Source organism: Pinus tabuliformis, chromosome X (assembly GCF_031772625.1).
Source record: "Pinus tabuliformis cultivar Carrire ecotype Pingquan chromosome X, CPIR1, whole genome shotgun sequence".
NCBI lineage: Eukaryota > Viridiplantae > Streptophyta > Pinopsida > Pinales > Pinaceae > Pinus > Pinus tabuliformis.
The window spans coordinates 448169446-448197024 of record NC_142308.1 but is presented as its reverse complement, the minus strand read 5'-3'; the positions used below and the strand labels follow the sequence as shown (position 1 = coordinate 448197024).

Here is a 27579-nt window from a genome sequence, read left to right as displayed (position 1 = left end):
TCATCTTTGTGCTTCATAAGTCCTAACCAGACAAACCTGGAGAAATCGTCAATAAATAATATCAAGTATTCCTCTCCTCTAGGTGTTCTTTTCCTGAATGGACCACATGTATCTGTATGTACTAGCTCAAGAGGCATGCTAGCTGATCCTTCTTTCTCTGGAAAGTTAGTCCTGGTTTGTTTTCCAAACTGACATGATCTGCATATGGTGTTGTCAGGAATTTTGATATCTGGAAGATCGCGAACTGCCTGATATTTGCATGCTTTCCTTATTTGTGAGAAGCTTAGATGTCCCAACCTTCGATGCCATAACCAGTGCTCTTCATCCTTGCTTAGATAGCATTGTTGTTGTCCTTCTTCAAATATGTACAGATTATTTGGAGTTCTTTTGCCTTTGAGTACTGTTTTACCTGTATCAAGATCACGAACAAGACATCCATTCGATCTGAAAATAACCTCGGTTCTTTGATCACACATCTGGCTGACACTTAGAAGATTATGCTTCAATCCATCAACATACAAAACATTTCCAGCTTTGACCTTTCCTTTTAACTGAGCAATGCCTTTTCCTTTTATAGTTGCAGGAGTATCGTTTCCAAAAGAGACTTTCTTTCCTTTTTCTAGAACAGAATAAGATTCAAGTTTTTCTTTATCACCTATCATATGCTTCGAACATCCACTGTCAATGTACCATAGATTTTCCTGTCCCTCTGCATAAAATGCTATTCCACATCTTTCTGTTTGAGGTTCCTTTATTCTCCATGTTTTGGTGTTTGAGGCTTGCTCCTTTTTCTGCTGAAACCTGCTCCTGCATTCAGATTCTTCGTGACCAAAGTTATTGCAAATAGAACATTCGACTTCATTTTCAAGAACCGAAAAGTTGTTATAGGTCCTTTTTGTCATCCCTGTCATACTTCTTTGTTTTTGAGCTTCCCTAGTCATGATTGTTTTATATGCAACACATTGAGCTGCTTTGTGACCAAAATTATGGCAAGAAAAGCATTGTCCATTGAAGAAGCTTCTGCGGTTATTGAATCTACCTGCCAACTGATTGTAATTTCTATTTTCATCTATTCTTGAACCAAACTGAGAAGATTTTACCTGTGGCTAGTTGTAGCTTTTGTTCACCCTTAAGATGGATTGCCCCTGATAGTTTCTGTTTGTATTGCGTCCCTGCTTTACCTGATTATCTTCATTGTTCTTCTGCTCATTTCTTCTTGCCGCATCAAGATAACTTTTTGAGGTGGATGCTTGAGAGGTTTCTCCATTGTAACCCAAACCTGTCTTGTTTAGAGGAGACCGCTGCACATTGATAATCTCATCCAAAGTTTCAGATCCTTTGACAAACTTAAGATTAATAGCTTTTGTTTTCTCAATTTCTTTTCTGAGACCAACAATTTCACCTTCTAGTTTTTCAAGATGTTTCTCTTTTTCATCAATTTGAAATTGTAGAGTATCAATGATCACATTCTTTTCTTCTATACATCTCTTGAGTCTAGTAATTTCATCATAGAGGTTATTCACATCTACAGCATCCTCATAATCATCATCTTCAAATGCCATTAACAACTTATATTTATTACCTTGTTCATCTTCATCACTGTTTGATAAACCATCACTATCTTCATGGGTGTAGTAGCTTTTCTTATTTGCACTTTGTTTCTTGTTCCATCTAGCAGGTTCCTTTCCTTTATCCTTATAAGGACATTTTGCAGCATAATGACCTACTCTTCCACAAGCAAAGCATTTGAAAGGTAGCTTACCTCTGAACCTTCCAGAACCCCTTTGAAGATTTCTGACAAAATTTGATTCTTCTTCCTCTTCTTCTGGAACATGGCTTGCTTCATAGTAATCTTCTTTGCCTGATGCCTTAAAAGCAGCTTCCCTTCTGTCTGATGGACCTCCCTTTCTCATTTCATAAGCAGTTAGAATTCCATGTAGCTGAGACATAGTGAGAACACGGAGATTTTCCTTTTCTTCTATTGCAGATACTTTAGATTCAAACTTGGGGGATAATGATCTTAGAATCTTTTGAACTACTATAGCCTCTTTTATTTCTTCACCCAAATTTTTCATACAATTAACAATCTCATCTACCCGAAGAAAATAATTAGCCACACTTTCATCATTATACATCTTGAGAGTCTCATATTGAATCCTGAGAGTTTGAAGTTTAGCTTGTTTTACCTGTTCATCTCCTTCATAGCTCGTGACCATTTTGTCCCATATCTCTTTTGCTGATTTGAAGTGCATTACCTTCATGAATTCTGTTTGGGATATACTTCCTAATAGAGTACTGACTGCTTTTGCATTTGTTTCATACTTCTTTTTCTCAGCTGGATCTGTAGGAGTAGCTGAAGGAAAAGCATAGCCTGTTTCTACAATGTCCCAAACTTCTGTACCAAGAGATTGAAGATATGCAGTAACTCTTACCTTCCAATAATTGAAGTTTGTCCCATCAAAAATCGGTGGCCTGATTGATGCTTCTCTCTCGTAGTTGCTCATGATGAACGATCTACCTTCAAGCGATCAAGCTTCTCTGAAGGACCTGCTCTGATACCAATTGTTGGAAATACTGAGAGGGGGGGTGAATCAGTATTATCTAGCAATTTAATAAATCTTCCTTATTTGATCTTTGAATTATTTTAGCATGTCAGTACCATAAAATAATGAGCATGAAAAACAGATAGTCACACCAAAGAACACAAGATGTAAGGTGGAAACCCAATGTGGGTGAAAACCACCTGCTGCAATATGTCTCTATCTTCTTTCAATTTAGAAACTTCTTTTACAATGATTTTGTACTGGTGCAGTCCTTTACCAGTATGCAGGCTGCAACCTGCAGAGAGCTACAACTCTCTCTCTCTCTCGTTTTCCAGTCTACTCCTGGAAGGGAGCTACAACCCCCTACTTCTTTTCATAAAGCATCAGTTGATCAACAAGTACATAACAGATATAGATCACTACAGATATCAGATCAGCAACAACAGAACTAACCCAGAACACCTTATCAATAGAGAAATTCAATCAACAGAACATCTTAAAACAGAGACGCAGTTTTTCTTTCTGTGGCCTGCGACCAGACGCCGTTAACCTTCTGCTACTCTGCGTCCACATGCAGATATCCTTCTGCTCCGTTGCGTACCCACGCACTGTTCCTTTGACTGCTCTGCGTTCTGTTGCTTCAGGGACGCACCCAAAGATACTATCGCGCCGCGTCTTTCGCTACAGAGACGCACCTGAAAACACTATCGCGCCGTGTCCTTCTGCTTCAGAGACGCACCTGAACCTTGATCGCCCTGCGTCCCCACGCAGGTCTCTCTCTACTGTGCTGCGTCTCGACGCACTTGCCCTTTACAGTACCTGCGTCCCGGCGCACTTTCCCTTCACTGAACCTGCGACCCTTTAGATATAAATGATATGAGGGCTTCAGGACAAACCCAAACAGTCAGATCTACAGATCTGATCATGCGCCATAGAGATCACAGTCCATTAGAAGATTCGCCCTCTTAGATCTGGACTAGATCTCACCAAATAAGATATTCAACCCAAGACAATTGCTCAATCCAAATGAACTCCTTTGCTTTATATAGGCAAGCTCCTCCCCAAAACATGGAACAATACCATGAGCCGACACCATAGAAACATAAAACCGTCGGCTAGATACCACACAAGAAACCCCCACGTGCTTTTCTCTGCCTTGAAATGTGTGCACTAGGTAGACGCACCCCCTGAATGGCTGGCCGGCGACCCTGGACGCGGGTTCTGCATGGTATACCTGAGGGGACGCACTTTCTGAACCGATTGCCTGTGTCCTTCTTAATTTTTCAACAAACTGAGAGCCTTACCACTGGAGTTGCCATCAAGTACAACATCTGTAACATACAGTCATACATAATGCCAACAGATAGGGGGATCATCACAATGACTGGGGGTGTAGCATGATGATAGGTGGGTAGCACAATGATAGTGGGAGCAACATATAAGGATATTTCTAGAATAATTCTTGTTATTGATGATAAAGGGAACACTTGCTCAAGAATTTCAATCACATAATAATGTAGAGGACTTCAAGGCCTTTCCAACAAGTATTTACTCTCCTTATAACTCCTACTCGCTGGTGAGATATTGAATTTTCAATTTTAGAAACCTATATTCTTCAAGTCGACCTACTTGAGCCTACAAGCACTCAAGTTAGACCCATTTCCAAGAGACATGTCACTTCATGAAAGGGTTAATTTGTATAAATATAGGGTGTGTATCTCATTCCAATCATCCAACTTGGCCAAGGATACAGAGAATACATTTAGATTTAAGACAAGATAGAAATAAGTTCACAACTCGTGAACTAAGGAGTTGATCAAGGAGGTGGGATGAGGTCATTTTTCTTTTGGGTTATGGTCATATTCTTTATAAGGTTTCTCGTAGTACCTTGGGATTGTTTTGGGAGTAGACCTCAACATTTACTTGGATCATATCTCAACCTTTTTTATAAATTAGACCTCGTCCTTTTGATAATCAACCTATAGCTTAGTACTAAGGAAAGCATTTAAAGACTGAATAGAGCATGAAGAAACAATATTCTTCATCCATGTTGTGACCTACTTCAATCCTGAAAACTGTCAAACCTATGGAAGAGATATACTTTAGATCTGTGGGCACCTTGGAACAAACTTCAATGCTTGAAAAGAAGCCTTGAACCTGTGACATTGGGACCTGTGGAAAGCTTCTAAGTTTCAGCCTCTAGACATGTGCAAACTTTGGAGTAGTTGTTGACCCTTGGGCAAACTTGTTTGAACAGCCTTGTTGGAGCATAAGTTTGCACACCCTTGTTGGAGCATACTTGTGCAGACTTGTTTGCACACCCTTGTTGGAGCATACTTGTGTAGACTTTGGAGAAGTTGTTGACCTTTGTTAAAAATTGTTAGAACAACCTTGTTCGATTAGACTTATGCGGACTTTGAAACATATTTTGACCCTTGTGAAAACTTGTTGGAGCAGACTTGTGCAGACTTTAGAGTAGCCATCATAGGAGTAGTTGTTGAAGAGTTTTTGTGCAAACTTGAAGACAAAGTTGGAGCAGACTTGTTGACCCTTTTTGAAGTAGCCTTATTAAAGACTTGTTGATCTAATACAAGTCTCTTTTTGGAGCAAAAATCCTTATCTATACTTGGAGCAGTATTGAAGGCAAAGTTTGGAGAAATTTTTAAGTAAGCATTTATTGTAAATTTTTGGTTTGACCAAGTTGGAGCTTGGATTTATTGAGAGGATTGGAGTAATATTTTTTTACCAAGTTGGAGCTTGGAGTTGTTGAGAGGATTGGAGTCCTAATTTTGACCATGTAGGAGCTTGGATTTTTTCAAGGTTGGAGCCTTGAAAAATTCATATATTTTGTTGTATATGTTAGAGCCCGAAATTGTTGTAAAAGAGGATTGGGGTCCTCACTATTTTTTACCAGTAAAGTTATTTTTGTTCTATACCTTGTGTTTTGGTTTATTTTGTGATAAAAATATTAATTGGAATAATATAAGAATTGAAAGAAATTGTCATTCACCCACCCTCTCAATATTTCCAACACAGGAGGCTCTCATATGCGCACAGTTCTATTTGTGTTTAAAAATTCTAAATTAAATTTCACTACAAAAAAATCAAGTGAAATGGATGAATTTGAAGAGAAAAGCATGGGGAATTGCCTACAACTCTTGAAATTGTGCTTGACCTCTTACAACTCTTGCACTCTTTAAGAAAATTTTGGGGACTTTATTTCACCAAAAAGAACTATGAAGTGTAAATTGCATAAATGAGGGGTAAAAACTCAATTTTTTTACTATTTATGAAATTGTTTGCCCACTTAACCTATATTTTAGAGTTTATTTATCATTTTTTAATCATTTAACTAATACTAAACCAAGTTTTAAGTACATTTTTACTTGTTTTTCAAGTACTTTTGAAGGACTTGCTCATTTTATAACATTTTTCTAGATATATTCGATCATAATGTGATCAATTATGGTAGGTACATTTTATGTAAACTAGAATATATGATAGAATATATGCACTAAAAATTTCATTTTGACCTTCTGATCATTCCCTTTCCATAGGATTGAACCTAGTGATTTTTGATGAAAACATCTTTACTCGCCATTTTTGCATCACTACCTAGTAGTAGAGCCTATGCTTAACATGGGAATCATATTTAGATCCTTACTAACCATTTGATGCTCATGATTCTCTTTATTATGCTAAGGGGTCCTCTTTAGTTCATCATGACTTTGTTTTGAAGCCACACACTTTTTCTCCACTATTATTCTGACATCTGCCTCAGAGGCTTCCACCTCTACTGAGTTGTACTATTGCATTGCATTTTTCCCATTTTCACTTTTCAGCTTAATTCCAGCTCCAACTTTCTCACTTATAATCCAATTGCTTCCACATAATCTCAAAGTACAATATTTGCATTATTTTTCCTTTGCAATTTGACACCTTTATACCTGGAGGGAAAATCCCCTGAGTGTCCTTATCCTGCATGCTTTCTGCTCCATTGAGCATAGGAATGTTCTAAGAGCTGGAATTAGTTTTCTTGTGCACAACACCCATTCCCTCCATTGTATTATAGGATTTTTCTATTCTTCTTTAGTCTTATAATATGAAAAATACAACAACAAAAAAAATATTCCAAAAAATTATAGGGTATGGGAAAATAGCTTCTTCCACATATGTTTGGAAGCAGATTCATTTTTTTCACCCTTGAACAAAGAAAAAAAGTGTTTGGTCCTCATCATTGGTTGGTTAGCATGAACAACAGGAATTTGAACCTTATTTTTCATTTTTCTTTACTCCTATGGTTGGTTACTCTTCAAATAACATGGAGAGTTTGTTGATGCCTCCTATTCCATATACTTATACATCGTTCATTCTTGAGTCATTGATTCCAAGTCATAAAATGCATCCTGCTTATGTTCAAGGGAAGTAACCTCAGTGTTGGCTATTTTGTAGTGTCTCTTGCCTCATTTTATTGGACACTCCTAATTGTCAAGTTTATTATTTAGTATTAGCAGTATCATTGTCATGTACTTGTGTTAGTAAGGAAGTTACCCATCAACTTACTACTAATGGGTCTAATCTCATCAACTTCAAAACTTTGCTATGAGAGTAGACCTAGAGTATCACCCTGGCCCTATTTCCATCATTGATGGCTAACCTTCTGTCTAGTAATAATTTTGATCATTAACCTTTGACTGGGTGGTTTCCCTTGTGTGTGAATTTAGCTTGATTATCACATATTGGGATTTATGCAGTACCTTGGTTTCCATTTGATCCAATCAATGGCTTCCTCACCTCTGTCAACAAATTTCCTTATTGGTTTTTATTCATAGGGTCTCTTTCATGTGTTCTTTCTTTTGGTGCATGTGAGAGATGTACTTGTTCATTTTCTATCACTCTTGTTCATCTAATACCTTCCAAATCATTGGCCTCTAGGTTATGCTCACTTTGGTTGATGGAGGATTCCCTCCTTCTATTGGATCTTTTCTCATGGAATTCAACTCATTTATTCTAGGAATAATATCTAGAATCCTATATAGAACCTTGGGTTTTTTAGCCACCAGTGGAAGATTCCCTTCTATCAATAGTTGGAAGAATCTTATGTACCTTGATCGATAAATTATTTCAAGTGTTTAACTTCAACACCTCTATTCACACTTATTACATTATACTAGATACCTTGACTCCCATCATCATTATCAGTGGGCAGTCTCATGTTTGCTAGTGGTATACAAAAATGATTGGTAATCAAACAATTTCACACATGGTCAACTTCAGCCCATCAACTCCCATTGTGTTGAAATGTACCTTTTGGTAGTTGGTTTTGAAGACCTCGGGCTATTCAGCCTCATGGTTCACTTGTCAATCTCTTCAATTCCTATCAATGATCTCCTCCTACTATGTCGCTTCTTCTCAAATCAATGGCATCCTATATTTTGACACCCAATTTGGTTGGACAATACCACTTTGTTATCCATTATTATAGTAGTTCTTTGAGGAATCAATTGTTCACTTCCATATGCTACAAATTTCCTCCAAGTTTATATACATTGAGATTTAGTTCCATTGTGTATTGTTCATGGCTATGATATATTTCTACATGTTTCCATTGTGTATTCATCATGGCCATGATTATTACTTTCTGTATATGAGCACATGGATCTGTAGTGTACTTAACTTGGCAACCATGCATTTCCTTCTATAAGAATGGGTATTTCCAACCAATAAAATCCTCATGAGCCCTCCTGAAGAATCTAGTTCAACATATAAGAATAAATTTTGATGAAATAGTATAACAGTATGGCTAAAATTGGTTGTACCATCGAAAATTACAAGAATCATGTCAAAAAAAAATATTTTTTTTTGAATAATACACCTATGTTTTTCGGTCTTATGATCATCAATGATCCAGGTCCGAGTGTGACAAAGGACCCTTCGAAGACATTTTACTTTCGTGATGTGTTAAATTGCATTTTTAAAAGAACATAAATGAATACATGTGCATGTTGTAGAGAAGACGAACATGTCAATCATCAGCAACATAAAAACATAAACCGTTGATAACATAGTTCGTCCAGGAGGGACTATGTCTCCAGGCCCCTGTGTTAAGATGGTGTAGGCCACTGCATTAAGTGTTGTCAATAGTGGTGACATACATATAGATGATGTCACTATCATACAAGGAAGATTGCCTCACACAGGAGTGGCGCCAAGAGATTTTCCACTACAGAAACTCTCAATCAAAATACTCTTATCAGTATGACACAAACTCATGCATGATGAGCATCCCGCCAACATGGCATAAAAGGGATCTCAATGCAAACATACATGACGACACATGAGTATCCCATCAACATAAAACAAAGGGATCTCAAAACACAACATGACGAATCATGACAACAGGTACAACACATAGACGATTTTGCATCACATCAAGTAGGAATCATGAAAACAAGTAATAAACAAGATCCCTCATCAACATCAAACAGGGATCATGAAGCACAATGCATAGAAAAATAAGTACATGAAAACACTGCATATACCTCACAACTAGGGGCCATCTAAAGAAGCAGATGTCAAAACTTATGAAGCTATTCATGCCATCTATGTCACGACATCAATCGCATGGAAATGGTTGCTCACACATAAATGCTGACACTTGCATTCCACTTAGAAAAGTGGCTAAAGAATAGAATGAGAAAATGAGAAATCTGAATGCATCATCAGATTTGTGGCATCAAATAGTGCACAATCAACTGTCAAATTTCTGAATTCTGAGAAATTGAGAATCTAGGGCTCAAGGAATCTTTTAGATTCCTCAAAGATTCTGCTCCATAGGTGGATTGGAAATCTGCAACTCAAAAGGTGAATCTTCCCTCACCATTATAGTCCCTGCCAAAAACCATGAAAAATTACTATAAACTTGACTATATTCCAACATGGAGAAAAATTACCTCCTCGAGAAAATTTCAAGGATCATGGTTCTGCTCCTTGTTTTTGCAGCAGTCATGGTTCCACTTGAATACTAAAGAATGGCCGAAAAATGCAGAACTTTGATGGAGAAACGGAAAGCGCCATTGTGTTCATGGCATCGAGAAGCACTGAAACCATATAAAATTTGTTAAAACCTGACAAAGTGAAAATTTGGCCCTCCTATAAAAGGATGCCTTGAACTACGTGTAATGCCTTCCTCTGCCTCCAAATCCGTGCCTGCTCCTGGTTCCTCCATTTGCCTCCCAGCGTACTGTGAAAATGAGAGTCTATATACATTCTTCGGAAAATTAATCAATAAAATTGTTTTGGCACATTGGTTAATAAAGAAGTTTGATGGGGAGGGGTCAGGGATCAAATCTCGCCCCTCCCTTTTTTTAACACAATATAGTTTAAAAAAATTAACCGTTATGTGTTTGGGGTCAGGTCTGCATTGGGTGGCCCATCCCATGTCCTCAATAAGCACACTTGAATGGCACGTTTTTGTATTTAATGGGCGTACATAACATGGGTGTATGGGTCATTGGTTTCGGTGTTTACCATGGGGCCGCCACGTGGGTGGGGCTGGCTGACCCACCGACTGTGGGTTCAACTCCCACTAGCTTCGGCCTTTTACTATGTTATATGGTTATAATATAGAGACATGGGGTGGTGGGGGTGATGCCCTGCCACCCCTGTTTTTATATTTTTTTTAAGCTTAATACTAATGAGCAAATTTTCGAAAATTTTAAAATTTGACCGAAGGAGTCAAATTAAATGGGGCACAAATTCGCTCGGAATCTGGCCCAGGTTGGCCGGAATCTAGTGGTTGGATTTTTTCCAAATTGTCGCTTCCTTAAGCCTGCCCAATCAGCGAAAGTCAACCAAAAATTTGACTGCCTCTATCTTCCTCATCCGGACTCGGATTGACGAACCGTTCACACCGCTGCGATCAGGACGATGAGATCTACGCTTTGGTCCTAGTTTGAAAGCATTCTGATCACTTTTATTTTTGAGCTTCCATAAGCCCTCTTTGTCTTGTGTGTGTCTCTAGAGCCACCTGGATCAATCCTCCCCACTAAGGAGCTTTTGGTCCTCCAAAAGCATGAAAAATAATCTGCAACTTCTTTGTACCTTGTCTGCATCACAAGCGTCCTGAAAGGTCTCACTTCCATCTCCTTCACCTTTGTTCTTTGGAGCCATAAGCGACGAGCTGACACCTGCAACCTCTAGTCCATTGTTTTGCAAATTACATGCTTGACTTTCATGACCAACTAATGACTCAAGCATCCCATACTTTCCACGAGTTTATAACACATACTCGACGGTCAAGTTTACATCAAAATGGAAACAATACCCCAACTATGAAAATAAGTCCATCATATCATTATTGCTTAAACAAGTGATGGAAAACACGTCATCACTGCAACACATGATTTACAATCATAAGGCCAAACACTATTGTCTTGACAAGTGATGGAAACACGACATCGCTTTCACAGTTTATCATGCTACTCAAAATAAGACCAGACATCATTGTTGTTGAACAAGTAATGGAAAACACATCATCACTTTTACATTTTAAAATGAAACAAATGATTTACAAAAGCACGACCATGAAACGCTAACATATCAAGAAACCATTTTTCACATATCAAGGTGAATGGGTCGCCTCCTTGTGTCGCATTCGTTTGTCAAACAATTGGTTCACCTGGTTCATGCACTGATACTTTGTCTTTAAGGCACTGCTCTGGATGCAGCCTCAACAAGTGGCTCTTTGATGTCCACTTCTGTCACAATGACTGCAATAGGTTTTCTTCCTCCATATCTGCTTAACATGTTTCTTTACCTGCTGTTGAGAGGGTCTTTCACGCCTCATCCTTTTGTGTGTTTCCATTCTTTTCCAATACTTAGAAAATGTATTGTTATGTAATCCACAAAAGGTACATGTTTTTCGATGCCATTTTTTACATTCATCTCTAAAAAAATTATTATAATCGAAATGAACATTCGAATGTCGAGTGTGTTTATACCTTTCCTTGTTGTGTTTGATGTAAGTATGGCGATGAGAGCTTGTCTCAGCTCTTTCCCTGCAATGGAAACTATCATGGAATGATGTGGATCTTTTTCCATCCTTCTCTTTCCTCGACGATTTTGACGATGTCTCGGAAGCATCTGACACCTTTGAGCATTCTCCTTTGGTGTATCTCTAGCCTGAAAATTGAGGTCTCTACACAACCTCCAATTGTTGAGTTATGCCTTGGTTATTAACACCAAGTTCTTTTTCTTCATTGTGCCTCGCCCTTGTAAGGAGCCTCATGTTTGTCCTTGTAATTGGGATCTCCAAATCTCCAACAGAAATCATACTACGTGATGATGAAACCAAAAAGAAATCAACATCTTTTACCTCCTCTGTCGATTTGGAAAGAACTGATGAGGGTTTCTCATGATCTGTTGTTGGTGGTTCACTTTTTGTCTCAGCACATTCCCCAACTTCTTTTCTCACATACCCAAGTCCTGGCTGATGGGGTAATTCCTCTACTTTGATGGGATTGACAATGCCTTGGCCATTAATGCCCAAGCCTTTTCCTTCATACCCCATTTTCTTCAATAGTTTGGAGCCAATTCCTGTTGTATGATTTCCAAAAACAACAAAATCATCATCAAGGCACATACATGAAGATGGAGAACTACTTTTTACCTCACATGGGTCACGCTGTAGCTTTTCCAAGGCCTCGTCCTTTGCTTGTAGCTATCGTAGTAGACTATGTTTCTCATCTTTCTCTTCCTGTAGATGCATTTTCAATTCAGCATTCTCTATTTGAAGGTTATGTTTGTTGTGCTTCAGTTCTTCCAGGGCCTCTTTGGTGGCTTGCAACTGAAGTTGCAATCACTCCTTTTCCTCTGTCTCTTTCTGTAGAGTTTCATACATTATCTCTACCCTTTTGGAAATTTTGAACATGGTCTCGTACATCGCTTTTTCATCCTCTGTCGTTGCACATTCCATTTTTCACGCTGCAATTCACATCAACGCAAAGATAGCTCTGATACCACTTGATCCAGGTCCAGGTGTGACAAAGGACCCTTCCAATACCTTTTACTTTTGTGATGTGTTAAATTTCATTTTTAAAAGAACATAAATTAATACATGTGCATGTTGTAGAGAAGAGGAAAATGTCAATCATCAACAACATAAAAACATAAGCTGTTGATAATGGAGTTCGTCCATGAGGGATTACGTCTCCGAGCCCTGGTGTTAAGATGGTGTAGACCGTTGCATTAAGTCTTGCCAATAGTGATGATGTACATAGAGATGATGTCACTATCATACAAGGAAGATGCCCTCACACAGGAGTGGCACCAAGAGATGTTCCACTACAGGAACTCTCAATCAAAAGACTCCTATCAGTATGACACAAACTCAAACGTGATGAGCATCCCGCCAACATGGCATAAAAGGGATCTCAATGCAAACATGCATGACGACAACATGAGTATCCCATCAACATACAACAAAGGGATCTCAAAACACAACATGACGAATCATGAAAACAAGTACATCACATAGACGATTCTGCATCACATCAAGAAGGAATCATGAAAACAAGTAATAAACAAGATCCCTCATCAACATCAAACAGGGAACATGCAGCACAATGCATAGAAAAATAAGTACATGAACACACTGTATATACCTCACAACCAGGGGCCATCTGAAGAAGCGAATGTCAAAACTTCTGAAGTTGTTCATGCCATCAATCTCACGGCATCAATTGCATGGAAATGGCTGCTCGTACATAAAAGCTAACACCTTTATTCCACTTAGAAAAGTGGCTAAAAAATAGAATGAGAAAATGAGAAATCTAAATGCAACATCAGATTTATGGCATCGAATAGTGCAAAATTGACTATCAAATTTCTGAATTATGAGAAATTGAGAATCTGGGGCTCAAGGAATATTTTAGATTCCTCAAAGATTCTACTCCATAGGTGCACTGGAAATCTACAACTCAAAAGGTGAATTTTCCCTTGCCATTGTGATCCTTGCAAAAAACCGTGAAAAACAACTATAAACTTGACTATATTCTGACATGGAGAAAAATTACCTCCTCGGGAAAATTTCAAGGATCATGGTTCCGCTCCCTATTTTTGCAGCAGTCATGGTTCCACCTGCATACTGAAAAATGGCCAAAAAATGCAGAACTTTGATGGAGAAACAAACAGTGCCATTGCGTTCGTGGCATCGAGAAGTGCTGAAACCATATAAAATTTGTCAAAATCTGACAAAGTGAAAATTCGGCCCTCCTGCAAAATGTTGCCTCAAACTACATGCACTACCTTCCTCCACCTCGAAATCCATGCCCGCTCCTGGTTCCTCCATCTACCTCTCGGCGTAGTGTGAAAATGAGGGTTTATATACATTCTTGGGTAGATTAGTCAATAAAATCGTTTTGGCACATTGGTTAATAAAGAAGTTTGTTGAGGAGGGGTCGGGGGATCAAATCTTGCCCCTACCTTTTTTTAACACATTATAGTTAAAAAAAAAAATTAACCGTAATTTGTTTGGGGTTGGGTCCGCATTGGGCAGCCCGCCCCATAACCTCTGTAACCACACTTGAATGGCGTGTTTTTGTAGTTAATGAGCATACATAACATGGGTGTATGGGTTGTTGGTTTCGTTGTTTACTGTGGGGTCACCACGTGGGTGGGGCTGGCTGACCCATCGGCTATGGGTTCAACTCCCACTGGATTTGGCCTTTTACTATGGCATATGGTTATAATAGAGAGACATAGGGTGGTGGGGGTGGTGGCCCACCACCCTCCTTTTTATATTTTTTTTAAAGTTTAATACTAATGAGCAAATTTTTGAAAATTTTGAAATTTGACCGAAGGAGTCAAATTAAATGGGCCACAAATTCACCCAGAATTTGGCCCAGGTTGGCCGAAATCCGGTGGCTAGATTTTGTCCAAATTGTGGCCTCCTTAAGCCTGCTAAGTCAAAAAAAGTCAACCAAAACTTTGGATGCCTCTATCTTCCTCATCCAGACTAGGATTGACAAACCGTTCACACTGCTGCGATCAGGACGACGAGATCTACGCTCGTCCTATTTTAAAATCATTTTGATCACTTTTATTTTTGAGCTTCCATAAGCCCTCTTTGTCCTTTATGTGTCTCTGGACCCACCTGGATCAATCCTCCCCATTGAGGAGCTTTTGGTCCTCCAAAAGCATGAAAAATAATCTGCAACTTCTTTGTACCTTGTCTACATCACAAGCGTCCAGAAAGGCCTCGCTTCCATCTCATTCACCTTTGTTCTTTGGAGCCTTAAGTGACGATCCGACACCTACAACCTCTAGTACATTTTTTTTCAAATTACATGCTTGACTTTCATGACCAACTAACGACCCAAGCATCCCATACTTGCCACAAGTTTATAACACATACTCAACGGTCAAGTTTACATCAAAATGGAAACTATACCCCAGCTATGAAAACAAGGCCAACATATCATTGTTGCTTCAACAAGTGATGGAAAACACGTCATCATTGCAACACATGATTTACAATCATAAGGCCAAACACTATTGTCTTGACAAGTGATGGAAACACAACATCACTTTCACAGTTTATCATGCTACTCAAAATAAGACCAGACATCATTGTTGCTGAACAAGTGATGGGAAACATATCATCACTTTTACATTTTAAAATGCAACAAATGATTTACAAAAGCACGACCATGAAATGCTAACATATCTAGAAACCAATTTTCACTTATCAAGGTGAATGGGTCACCTCCTTGTGGCACATTCGTTTTTCAAACAATTGTTTCACCTAGTTCATGCACTAATAATTTGTCTTTAAGGCACTACTCTGGATGAAGCCTCCAACAAGTGGCTCTTTGATGGCCACTTCTGTCACAATGACTGCAATAGGTTTTATTCCTCCAGATCTGCTTAACATGTTTCTTTACCTATTGTTGAGAGGGTCTTTCACGCCTCATCCTTTTGTGTGTTTCCATTCATTTCCAACACTTAGAAAATGTATGGTTATGTAATCCACAAAAGTTACATCTTTTTCGATGCCATGATTTACATTCATCTCTAACAACATGATTATAATCGAAATAAACATTCGAATGTCGAGTGTGGTTATACTTTTCCTTGTTGTCTCTGGTGTAAGTATGGCGATGAGAGCTTATCTCAGCTCTTTCCCTGCAATGGAAATTGTCATGGAATGATGTGGATGTTTTTCCATCATTCTCTTTCCTCGACGATGTCTCGGAAGCATCTGACACCTTTGAGCATTATCCTTTGGTGTATCTCAAGCCTGAAAATTGAGGTCTCTACACAACCTCCAATGGTTGAGTTATGCCTTGGTTATTAACACCAAGTTCTTTTTCCCCCTTGTGCCTCGCCCTTGTAAGGAGCCTCATGTTTGTCCCTATAATTGGGATCTCCAAATCTCCAATAGAAATCATACTATGTGACAACGAAACCGAAAAGAAATCAACATCTTTTACCTCCTCTATCGATTTGGAAAGAACTGATGAGGGTTTCTCATGATCTGTTGTTAGTGGTTCACTTACTATCTCGGCGCATTCCCCAACTTATTTTCTCACATACCCAAGTCCTGGCTGACGGGGTAATTCTTCTACTTTGATGGGGTTGACAATGCCTTGGCCATTAATGCCCAAGCCTTTTCCTTCATACCACATTTTCTTCAATAGTTTGGAGCCAATTCCTATGGTATGATTTTCAGAAACAGCGAAATCATCATCAGGACACATATAAAGATGGAGAACTACTTTTTACCTCACATGGGTCATGTTGCAGCTTTTCCAAGGCCTCATCCTTTACTTGCAGTTGTTGTAGTAGAATATGTTTCTCCTCTTTCTCTTCTTGTAGACACATCTTCAATTCAGCATTCTCTATTTGAAAATTATGTTTGTTGTGTTTCATTTCTTCCAGGGCCTCTTCCGTGGCTTGCAACTGAATTTGCAATTGCTCCTTTTCCTCTGTCTCTTTCTGTAGAGTTTTATACATTATCTCTACCCTTTTAGAAATTTTGAGCATGGTCTCGTACATTGCTTTTTCATCCTCTGTCGTTGCACATTCCATTGTTCATGCTGCAATTCACATTAACACAAACACCACTTGATCCAGGTCCAGGTGTGACAAAGGACCCTTCCAAGACCTTTTACTTTTGTGATGTGTTAAATTGCATTTTTAAAAGAACATAAATGAATACATGTGCATGTTGTAAAGAAGAGGAACATGTCAATCATCAGCAACATAAAAACATAAGCCGTTGATAACAGAGTTCGTCCAGGAGGGACTATGTCTCCGGGCCTCGGTGTCAAGATGGTGTAGGCTGCTGCATTAATTGCTATCAATAGTGATGATGTACATGAGATGATGTCACCATCATACAAGGAAAAATCCCTCATGCAGGAGTGGAACCAAGAGATGTTCCACTACAGGAACTCTCAATCAAAAGACTCTTATCAGTATGACACAAACTCATGCATGATGAGCATCCCGCCAACATGGCATAAAAGGGATCTCAATGCAAACATGCATGACGACAACATGAGTATCCCATCAACATACAATAAAGGGATCTCAAAACACAACATGATGAATCATGACAACATCACATAGACGATTCTGCATCACATCAAGCAGGAATCATGAAAACAAGTAATAAACAAGATCCCTCATCAACATCAAACAGGGATCATGCAGCACAATGCATAGCAAGAGAAGTACATGAACGCACCACATATACCTCACAACCAGGGGCCATCTGAAGAAGCGGATGTCAAAACTTCTAAAGTTGTTCGTGCCATCGATCTCACAGCATCAATTGCATGGAAATGGCTGCTCGCACATAAATGCTGACACATGCATTCCACTTAGAAAAGTGGTTGAAGAATAGAATGAGGAAATGAGAAATTTGAACGCACCATCAGATTTGTGGCATTGAATAGTGCAAAATCGAATGTCAAATTTCTGAATTCTGAGAAATTGAGAATTTGGGGCTCAAGGAATCTTTTAGATTCCTCAAAGATTCTACTCCATAGGTGGACTATAAATCTGCAACTTAAAAGGTGAATATTCCCTCACCATTGCAATCTCTATGGAAAATAATGAAAAACAACTATAAACTTGACTATATTCCGACATGGAGAAAAATTACCTCCTCGGGAAAATTTCAAGGATCATGGTTTTGCTCCTTGTTTTTGCAGTAGTCATGGTTCCAACTGCATACTGAAAAATGGCTGAAAATTCAGAAATCTGATGGAGAAATAGACAATGCCATTTCATTCGTGGCATCGAGAAGTGCTAAAACCATATAAAATTTGTTAAATTCTGACAAAGTGAAAATTCGGCGGTCCTGCGAAATGTTGCCTCGAACTGCATGCATTGCCTTCCTGCACCTCGAAATCCATGCCCGCTCCTAATTCCTCCATCTGCCTCATGGCGTACTGTGGAAATGAGGTTTTATATACATTCTTGGGCAGATTAATCAATAAAATCATTTTGGCACATTGGTTAATAAAGAAGTTTGTTGAGGAGGGGTTGGGGGATCAAATCCCTCCCCTCCCTTTTTTTAACACAATATAGTTATAAAAAAATTAACCATAATGTGTTTGGGGTCGGGTCTGCATTGGGTGGTCTGCCCCATATCCTCCGTAACCACACTTGAATGGCACGTTTTTGTATTTAATGGTTGTACATAACATGGGTGTATGGGTCGTTGGTTTCGGTGTTTACCGTGGGCCGCCACGTGGGTGGGGCTGGCTGACCTGCTGGCCATGGGCTCAACTCCCACCGGCTTTGGCCTTTTACTATGGTATATGGTTATAATACAGAGGCGTGGGTGGTGGGGGTGGTGGCCCACCACCCCCCTTTTTATATTTTTTTTAAAGTTTAATACTAATGAGCAAATTTTCGAAAATTTTAAAATTTGGCCGAAGGAGTCAAATTAAATGGGCCAAAAATTCACCCAAAATCTGGCCCAGGTTGGTAGGAATCCGGTGGCCTAATTTTGTCCAAATTGTGGCCTCGTTAAGCCTACCTAGGCAGCAAAAGTCAACCAAAACTTTGACTGCCTCTATCTTCCTTGTCCGGACTCGGATTGACGAACCATTCACACCACTACAATCAGGACGATGAGATCTACGCTCTAGTCCTAATTTAAAAGCATTCTGATCGCTTTGATTTTTGAGCTTGCATAAGCCCTCTTTGTCCTATGTGTCTCTCTAGAGCCACCTGGATCAATCCATCTCCACATCATCGTAATTTTGAAAATTTTACTGTTTTTTTGCAAGATCAACGAAAATACAATTTGACAAGGAAACTTTTATCCTTTGAGTTATTCAAATGGTAAATCACTTTTTTTACTATTCAACCTTGACTTGGTCAACGGATATCAAAATTCCAGTGGTACATAAATTTATAAATATGTTGCATTTAAGAGATGTTGCATTCAAATGGTCGATCACTTTTTTGACTATTCAACCTTGACTTGGTCAACGAATGTCGAAATTCTGACGGTACATAAATTTATAAATATGTTGAATTTAAGAGACGTTGCAACATTTTTGTTATAAATACAATAGTTCTAAGAGGTTATAAGGTCTTCTTCTCGAGTGAAATATATATATATATATATCAATTTCATTGCAGAAAGATAATAGATCTAGTACACCGCCAATTTTATAACATAATCATCGCATAATTTTTTTGTGAAAAGAATGTCAAAAACATTAGTAGGGAAAAGAATCAAGGGGATAATGGAAGATGTTATTTCCCTTGCACTAAATGTGGTAGCTTACATCTCATATTTTTTTAAAAGAAACAACTAAAATACATTGTAGGAGACATGGGCACATTAAAGGAGAACCAAAGGAATATAGTCCCTTGGTAAGCTATCTATTCATTATATATTGTATTTATATTAATCATATTTGTAAAATTCTATATTGTTATAATATATCTTATGTATACTAATTTTACGTGTTTATTTGTAACTATAAAGTCAATTCGGCCCTGTAGGTGTGTTAATGCGCCAAGTAGTAGTAGAAATGTTGTTGTACAAGCTTTGGAACATGGAGTGGATATTGAAGATCAAGTTAATGATCCTATGGAAGAAAATGACAATAATAACATAGCTCAAGATGATGGGACAAATGAATTGATCCAAGACTTGTTAACTTGATGAGTCAATAATCAAGATGAAGGCTCAAGAGAAAATATTATCTTCACTACTTTATTGTTGGTGAACTTAAAAGTTTTGAATGGTTTGTCAAACATTTGTATGACACAGATCCTGAGTTATGTAACATGTTTCATCACATATTATACATAAAGGTTGATTTTTTCCTTTTTATTATTATTAATTAATGTGTAAAATAAGAATGTAATATTTATGATTAAAATTATTTACACTAACTAGTGATTATTTATGTTTTATAATGTTACCTAAATTTATGTTACCATCGTCAAATATGTTACCTCACACATACTAAGATTTATATGCCATTATGAAAGAAATTTGAATGGAGTATCAAGCTATAGATGCATGTCCTAATGATCATATTATATATTATGGAAAACATGCATCAAAAACAAAATTCCCACAATGTCAGAGTAGTAGATATTGAACTGATCAAATAACAAAAAAAAGTGCCTCAAAAGGTTCTTCATCATATTCCCATAATTCCATGTTTGCAGTAATTGTTCAAGTGTGAAATCATAGCATAGTTTATGGATTACCATGCATGGAAGAGAAGTGGAGATGGTGTTCTTTGAATGTTTGTAGATGGTTATGCATTTAAGGAAATTGAGGAAAAATGGCTACATTTTAAAGATGAACCTCGTAATGTTAGGCTTTCATTGGTAGTTGACAATGTTAATCCATTTGGAGAGCTCAGGTCTATTTACTCAATGTGGCCAATTTTTGTTATCAACAATAACCTTCCTCCTTGGATGTCAATAAAGAGGGAGCACATAATGTTGACAATGATTGTTCCAGGTATTTGTTTACATTAATTTTCAAATGTAACATTTTCATTTGTCTTGTTTGTTGCATAATATCTTATATTTATTTATTTACTTTATATATCTATATATATATATATATATATATATATATATATATATATATATATATATATATATATATATATATATATATATATATATATATATATATATCATGGTAGTAACTATGTGTAATTTTGAATAATTAGGTAAGTACCAAGTTAAATATATGAATGTATATATTGAGCTTCTTATTAATGAGTTACTAAATTTATGGATTGGCATCACTACGTATGACATTTGTAAACCAATAAAGAAGAGGAAATTTCAATTCCATGGAATACTTGTATGGACAACTCATGATGCCATGGGACTAGCACATTATTATGGTATGTAACATTCCAATATTGCACTTTAATAGTATATAATTATTTGAATATATCATGCATGTTCTTTAAATAATCCCTTCGTATAATTGACACTAATCCATATTTTGCAGGGTTTCATACAAAGGGTAAATTTTCATGTATAGTTTGAGATCCTAAGATGAAATCTCGTTTTTCAAAAATTTAGGAAATGAGGTGTTTAATGAGTATAGGAACTTCCTCTCTAAGAACCATAGGTATCATACTACTGAAAAACATATTTTCAATGGGAAATAAGAGACTAGATTAAAACCATGAAGAATGACACCTCACCTATGGAAGTTGGAATATAACAGAAATCGTCAAGGTACACAATTTATTTATGTATCATATATGTAATGTTTTGAATTTTTATTTTTATTGAATTTATTTTATTGTATTTGATAATTATTGTTGTGATTTCTTCTATGCTTCATCAAGGTCGTGAAGGTATTAATAATGGGCTTCCACGAGGAATGAAAAGTTATCCCACTCAATTCATGAGGTTTCCCTACTATGAGGACCTAAGAATAACTCATTTGTTTGATACAATGCATATCAGAAAGAATGTGACATAAATGTTATGGTGAATCATAGATGGTAGGAGGGATAAAGAAAAAATCGTCAAAATTTGTAATGGCATTTAGGAAGCCAATCATACAATGCAAAGTGGGATCCAATCAAATAGTGATGCAGACTCAAATAACCTACCATGGTTATTAACATATAAGCAAAGTGATGATGTAAAATAGATCATACGAAGAACTGAATTTTCCATAGGTTTTTCTTCAAACATAAATAATATCTTAACAAAGAAAGTAGAATTTGGTGGGGTAAAAACACATGATTGACATACCTTCGTTAAGGTATTTTGGTATATATATTTCTATATTGGTATACATATTCATATTTTTTTTCCTACTTTGGATTAAACAAATAACAACTCGTTTTTATTGTTAGAGTATATTCTACATATATCTCTCACAAACGACTTCAACAACAACATCAAACAAGTTATATATGATCTTAGCAAATACATGAGGTAAGTAGTGATTTATATGTTGTTCAACTTAATGACATATTTTTTACTTGTAATGTAATATATTATGTTTTGTTGAAACATGTTATTTGCTTGCATTATTTGCAGATGGTTGTCATTGACTCGACTAATGTCTGAAATGTGAAAGTAACTACCTTTGGCATTTTTCAATGCACAAGAACATTATCCCATACACCAAATTAAGTAGATTTATTTGTGTGGACTTGTACACACAAGGTCAATGCGGATGGTGGAGAGGCACTTGAAATAATTAAAGGATTTGGTTAGGCAAAGAGCATGTTCAAAGAGTTCTATGGTAGAGGGATATATGGTATATAAATACATGGTGTATATTGGTCATTATATTCCTAAATTATCAAAAAATATCCATGTGGATCACATTTGGTATTTCAACTCCATCAAAAATTTTGAAGGGGAGCACTTGTTGGGGAAAGGTAGAATGAGCAAAGTGAGAGGTAATTAAATATTTGTGGAGATTTATAATATATATAACTTTTAATTTTTGTATATATCATACTTATTTTATTTGTATTATTTCATCAATTATTAATATTGACCATGGTAACTAATATTTATTGGTTAATTATGAGTTTCTAATACAGTTGGTTGAGAGTGGGATGCACTACATATGTACATTGCAAACAATCTTGCCTAGATGAAGGTATGGATTGAAAGATGTATACAATGTGATGACAAGTTATCATGGGAAGGGGTGTCTACGTTGGTTACAGAATATCATCGTAAAGGAGATACCAATCTTACGTAGAGGGAAATTGATTTAGCATATGGTTTGAAAGATAAATAGCAAAGCATGCATTTTCACCCTACGATATTTTGTTAAGTTATTTTATAAATTATTAAAAGTGAATGTAGTTTTTTTTAGTTTAGATACCTTTCAAATTCTATAAATATGTTTATTAATTTATAATTCCTTTTTTTATGTGTTTTCCATATTGAAATTTAAACAATGCAAGGCTATGTGGTATAATGGCCTTAAATTTCACATCAAAAATTTGGATGAAAATAGGAAAATTTATTATTATAGGATAACTACAGTCTTCTAGATCAATATATTTTCCTCTAGAAGTGACATACATCCACAAGTCTCTAAAAATTCATACTATGGGTATTTGGATGACATACTTGAGTGTGACTTTAAATCCTTTAAATTGGTTATGTTTGATTTCAAAAGGTACAAGGTACGAATAAATGAAAGTGATATTTATAGAACTGTTATTCAACATGATAATGGATTTACCATGGTTAATAAAAGGTCATATAATCCATTAAAAAAATTGCCATATTCTTCCAAGCCAATGCGAACAGGGCTTTTACTTGTTAAAGTATAGCAAGAAAAGGCTTCATTTGACTTGTGCCTGAGTCCAATGGAGAAAATTGATTCTCCACATCAACAGGATGTCTTGGATTGCAATTAGTTGGAGTGGCATGGATTTGTCTCCTAGTTAATCAGTAAATTCGAGTTATAGGCTAGAAGTAGAGTTGTGCATGGGTTGATTGCTAAAATTTATTAATCTAGTGGAGTTATTGTTAGTTAAACTCAGTTAACTGAGATCTAGTCTTTGGTGGAGTCGGTAGGATTTTAGTTGAGTAGTTATAACAGTTGTTAACTCACTGATCTCTCAATTAACTAAGCAATTTACTAAAAATAAACCCAATCATCCATGGAATTTTAATTTCCTAGTTGGAGTGGAGGAAAATGCACATTGTAATTATCAATTGTATACTAGTTGAGTGTATAGTGTTTTTACATTGAAAAGGTGATAAATTCCTCTAGGATTTGCACAAGGAAATAGGGAATTTCCATATATTTTAGGAGCTAATTTCCTCAAGGATTGCACAAGTAAATAGGATGAAGGTTGAGGCCTATTTTGGCTAAGTGTTGGTCAAAGTAGGTCAGTGAGCAGGAGATTATAATTGCAGTGCAGGGTTGTTATCGGGAAAACTAGTGTCTATTCAGAACTGCTAGTCCCACTAAGATGGGTAGCTATCTTAGAACTAAACAAACTAAAGTCACTTGTGTTTTCCTTTATGAGAAATAGATGAGAAAGAAGCAGAGAGTACCAACCTCAGTCTTTCGCTTGGCTCCTTGCTTGTTTCCTTTCCCCTTTGACGGAATCTCGCCACTACTTCCTTACTTGTCCCATTTCAAAGAGCATCTGTAGAGTCAAAGCAGCATAAAGATCTATCACCGTATACAACATAGGATCAGATATATATTGACCATACAAATGCATATATCAGCACAATATTTAGAGATATACAAGAATATGGAGGAAAACTCAAATAGCTTTATTGATAGAAGTAATAGAAGAGAGGATTACAACCACTTGGTCTAACCCAGCGTCATCCTCCCAACATGAAAGCCCTCTTCACCTCATACAAAACAAGATCACCCAACAATGTCTTCAAAGAGAAACCAACAACACTTCCTTGAAAATTACAAAATTCTAGCCTTTGGATCTTTGGGATGAGGGATCCATATATAGATGTTTGCAGGGGGGTGAGTCATCTTCTGGGATTTTGATTAGTGTCATCTCTCTAATAGTTCTTGGTTCCACTTGGATATTTCATGATCTCTTACTCATCCTTGGGCGAATTTAGAGAGGCAAGTGTCAAATGAGCAGCTTCTAGAAGATTCTCAGGGTCTCCACATAGCAAACTGCTTGTGCCATTTGTCTACTCTCGCTCATCGCACCCTACAAAAGGGTTTTCTAGTATGCATCACACTTTTTTCTTGTGGCAGGTGAGATGCATCGCACCCTTAGCACTGGGCAGTCTGTATGGTCCTACTTTGACCAATTCTGAGTAGTTTTTCATGGAGAACTTCTGGGAGATGATGTAATCAGCTGACCTTGCTCCTTTAGGGTATGAAACAACACTTTTAGGGACTTAGAAGCCCTTGGTTGATGGACATATGTGATTGGGGTTGCAGTGCCCAAATAAGTCTATAACAGTTGCCCCCTAAAGCATAAGGTCGTAAATGTTTTGATGTCGAGTGAAATGCTTTATAATGAGGATCCAAGGTTTTTCGAACTGGAAGGTGACCTGTAATAAGATACAATACAATACATTATCTTCATAATATTTTCATGATCTAGCTGAGGCGGGCATTCCCATGCTCAACTTTGATAAATTCATTTTCATGTACATAGGACAGACAACCGTCTGTGTGCAGATTGATGATTCTGGTAGAGCCATCATCCCTTAGTTTGGATGATTATCTGTGTAGCAATGATGTACATTTGATGTCTTTATTTTCCTGAATATATCACAGCCCGGATGGATGAAACTAGATCCGTGGTCTTCAAAACTCGTTCAATCTTCGCCTGAAAGTACAAGTTGGTCCATGTGAAAATATGTTCTGACATCGAACATGGAAAGACATCGCCTGATTACCAGCCAATGATGTAAGTTGTTAACAAGCGTGAGAGGAATCACCGATGATGATGATGACCCTCAAGGCACTGCAGTACAATTCACGTGGTGTGAATACATGAGTTGATGTCGAACACCACGCAAAATCTTTTGTTCGAAGGCCATTAATGTAAACCTGTCACCGGAAGTGAGAAACTTGGCATTAAGGCATGCAAGCTTCAAAGTACTGAAAGGGTTGTTCCTAGGTCGGCTTCTTGGATAATGAGCTGATGTCGACAAGAAGTGACCCATCATAGGAGGGAATTAATGAATCCCACATCTACGACACAGAATGGAGAAAATTATTTTGTAGAGGTGAAAATGATCTGATGATACAAGGTTCAGGGTGGCGGTCATGAAAGAATGAAGCGTGAAGGTATTGCAGCGAATGATACACAAGCTGGGTAGGTGAATTCTCTGAGCGACTTCTCTTGAACATATCAGTGACACTGAAATGGATTGGTAGCGTTAACCCCAAAAGTGGATGGTACGGTGGACCAATGGTGATATGACCAGTGAACGGAATAACCCAACCCGACTCAATCATGGTGATGGAGTGAAAGTGTCATGTTCAAGAGCGACCTGCTACCAATAAACTTTCTTCAATTTTTCTTCCCAATTTTCCCCAGTCATTTATGACCAGTACCTCTTTATTTTTTTCAAGCTTGAGGAGGATAACATATGCTTGTTCTATAATTTGCCCTTCGGGCAAACCCGTCTCTATGTTTTAACGAGCCTAGCGACAGTGAAACTCGCTCTTGTCTAGAAGGACAAGTTTGTCGCTATTGTTTTAACGTGTTTAACGACAAGGATAACTCGGTCCTTTTCATTTTTAGAGAGTTTGAAAAGAGACGGAAAGGAAACTCCAATATTCCTTTTTCGTAGTATAATCCCTTAAGTCCGAAAAAAGTATAAAACAATGCGAAAGGGATGACTTTTCGATAGTTTTAACGAGCTGAACAAGACAAACGCTCAATCATTTTGTGCAATAATTCCTCAGGTCCAAAAAGATTAAAATCTAGAGGAGGGATGGCACTTCCAATCAGTTTAACGAGCTGGAGAGGCCAATTTCTCGGCAATATTTTCATATTTTACGAGTCAAATGAAAAGAGCTTAAAGGAGACTCGTTTTTTGAGGAACGAGTGATATATTTGGGTAGCAGCTGGTTCCAGGTAAGGGTTGGAACTTTCTAATCACGGCAGTGTCAAGAAGATGGCTAACAGAATCACTTGTCACAGTTGTTCCTCAAAAAGGGGTAAAAAATCAAATGGAGGCGTATGATCGGCTAAAACATAGTGGAGGTGATAGTAAGAACATGACCAAGGCTCAAAAGCTGATGATAATGCATTCGCAATGGTTATTTACCAGAAGTGGGTTCATTTTTTAATGAGCTTAAACTCTGGTGGAACACATGCTCATTGCTAGGTTTAATTTTTAACGAGATTGAACTTTGCGTAAGACTGCTCGTTTTCCTTTTTATGTAAGCTAGGAACGACCAAACTATAAAGCTAAAAAGATAAAAACGCTAAAAAGATAAAAATGAAATTGGTCGTTTTTGCTTGTATAAAAAAGGTTTGCATGCCCCCAGCATAAAAAGTCTTCAGTAAACATATGGAAACTTACTATGGTTAAGCAGGATGATTTTCTGTCAATACTTAGACAAAACACTTCCTGCACTTTGTCCGCCAAATAGACAAAGGTGAAAGGTCACTCGGACTGATCACATAACTTACAGGGAAACTTATCTCTACAGTTGGGTTTGTCCGCAAAATAGACAAGGGTGCATGCCCCCTAAGCTTCGTTACATTCACCAAACTACTCACAGTAATTAGGTGGATGGAATGAAGGTTCCTTTATGAGATCAAGTGAAAGACTCGACTTGGAACTTTACTCAGCCTTGTTTCATTTTTTAACGAGCTTAACACAAGGCAAGGAATTCTGCTCAGCTCCTTGGTTTCATTTTTAACGAGGTTGACACCAGTCAACGAACTATCCTCTGGTGACCTTTGATCACAACTCATAAGGGGTCATGAAGGAAATATCTGGTTCCAATGCCCCCAGTACATAATGTACAACATCACTGAATTGATCGTCAGATGATGTAGGTATGGTAGGG

The 27579-nt window shown here is 37.4% G+C and overlaps 1 pseudogene; it reads right to left on the bottom strand.

Moving 5' to 3' along the window:
* The window catches only part of LOC149140506 (protein DETOXIFICATION 16 pseudogene), a 151958-nt pseudogene that overhangs the window by 1502 nt on the left and 122877 nt on the right, over nt 1-27579 (bottom strand).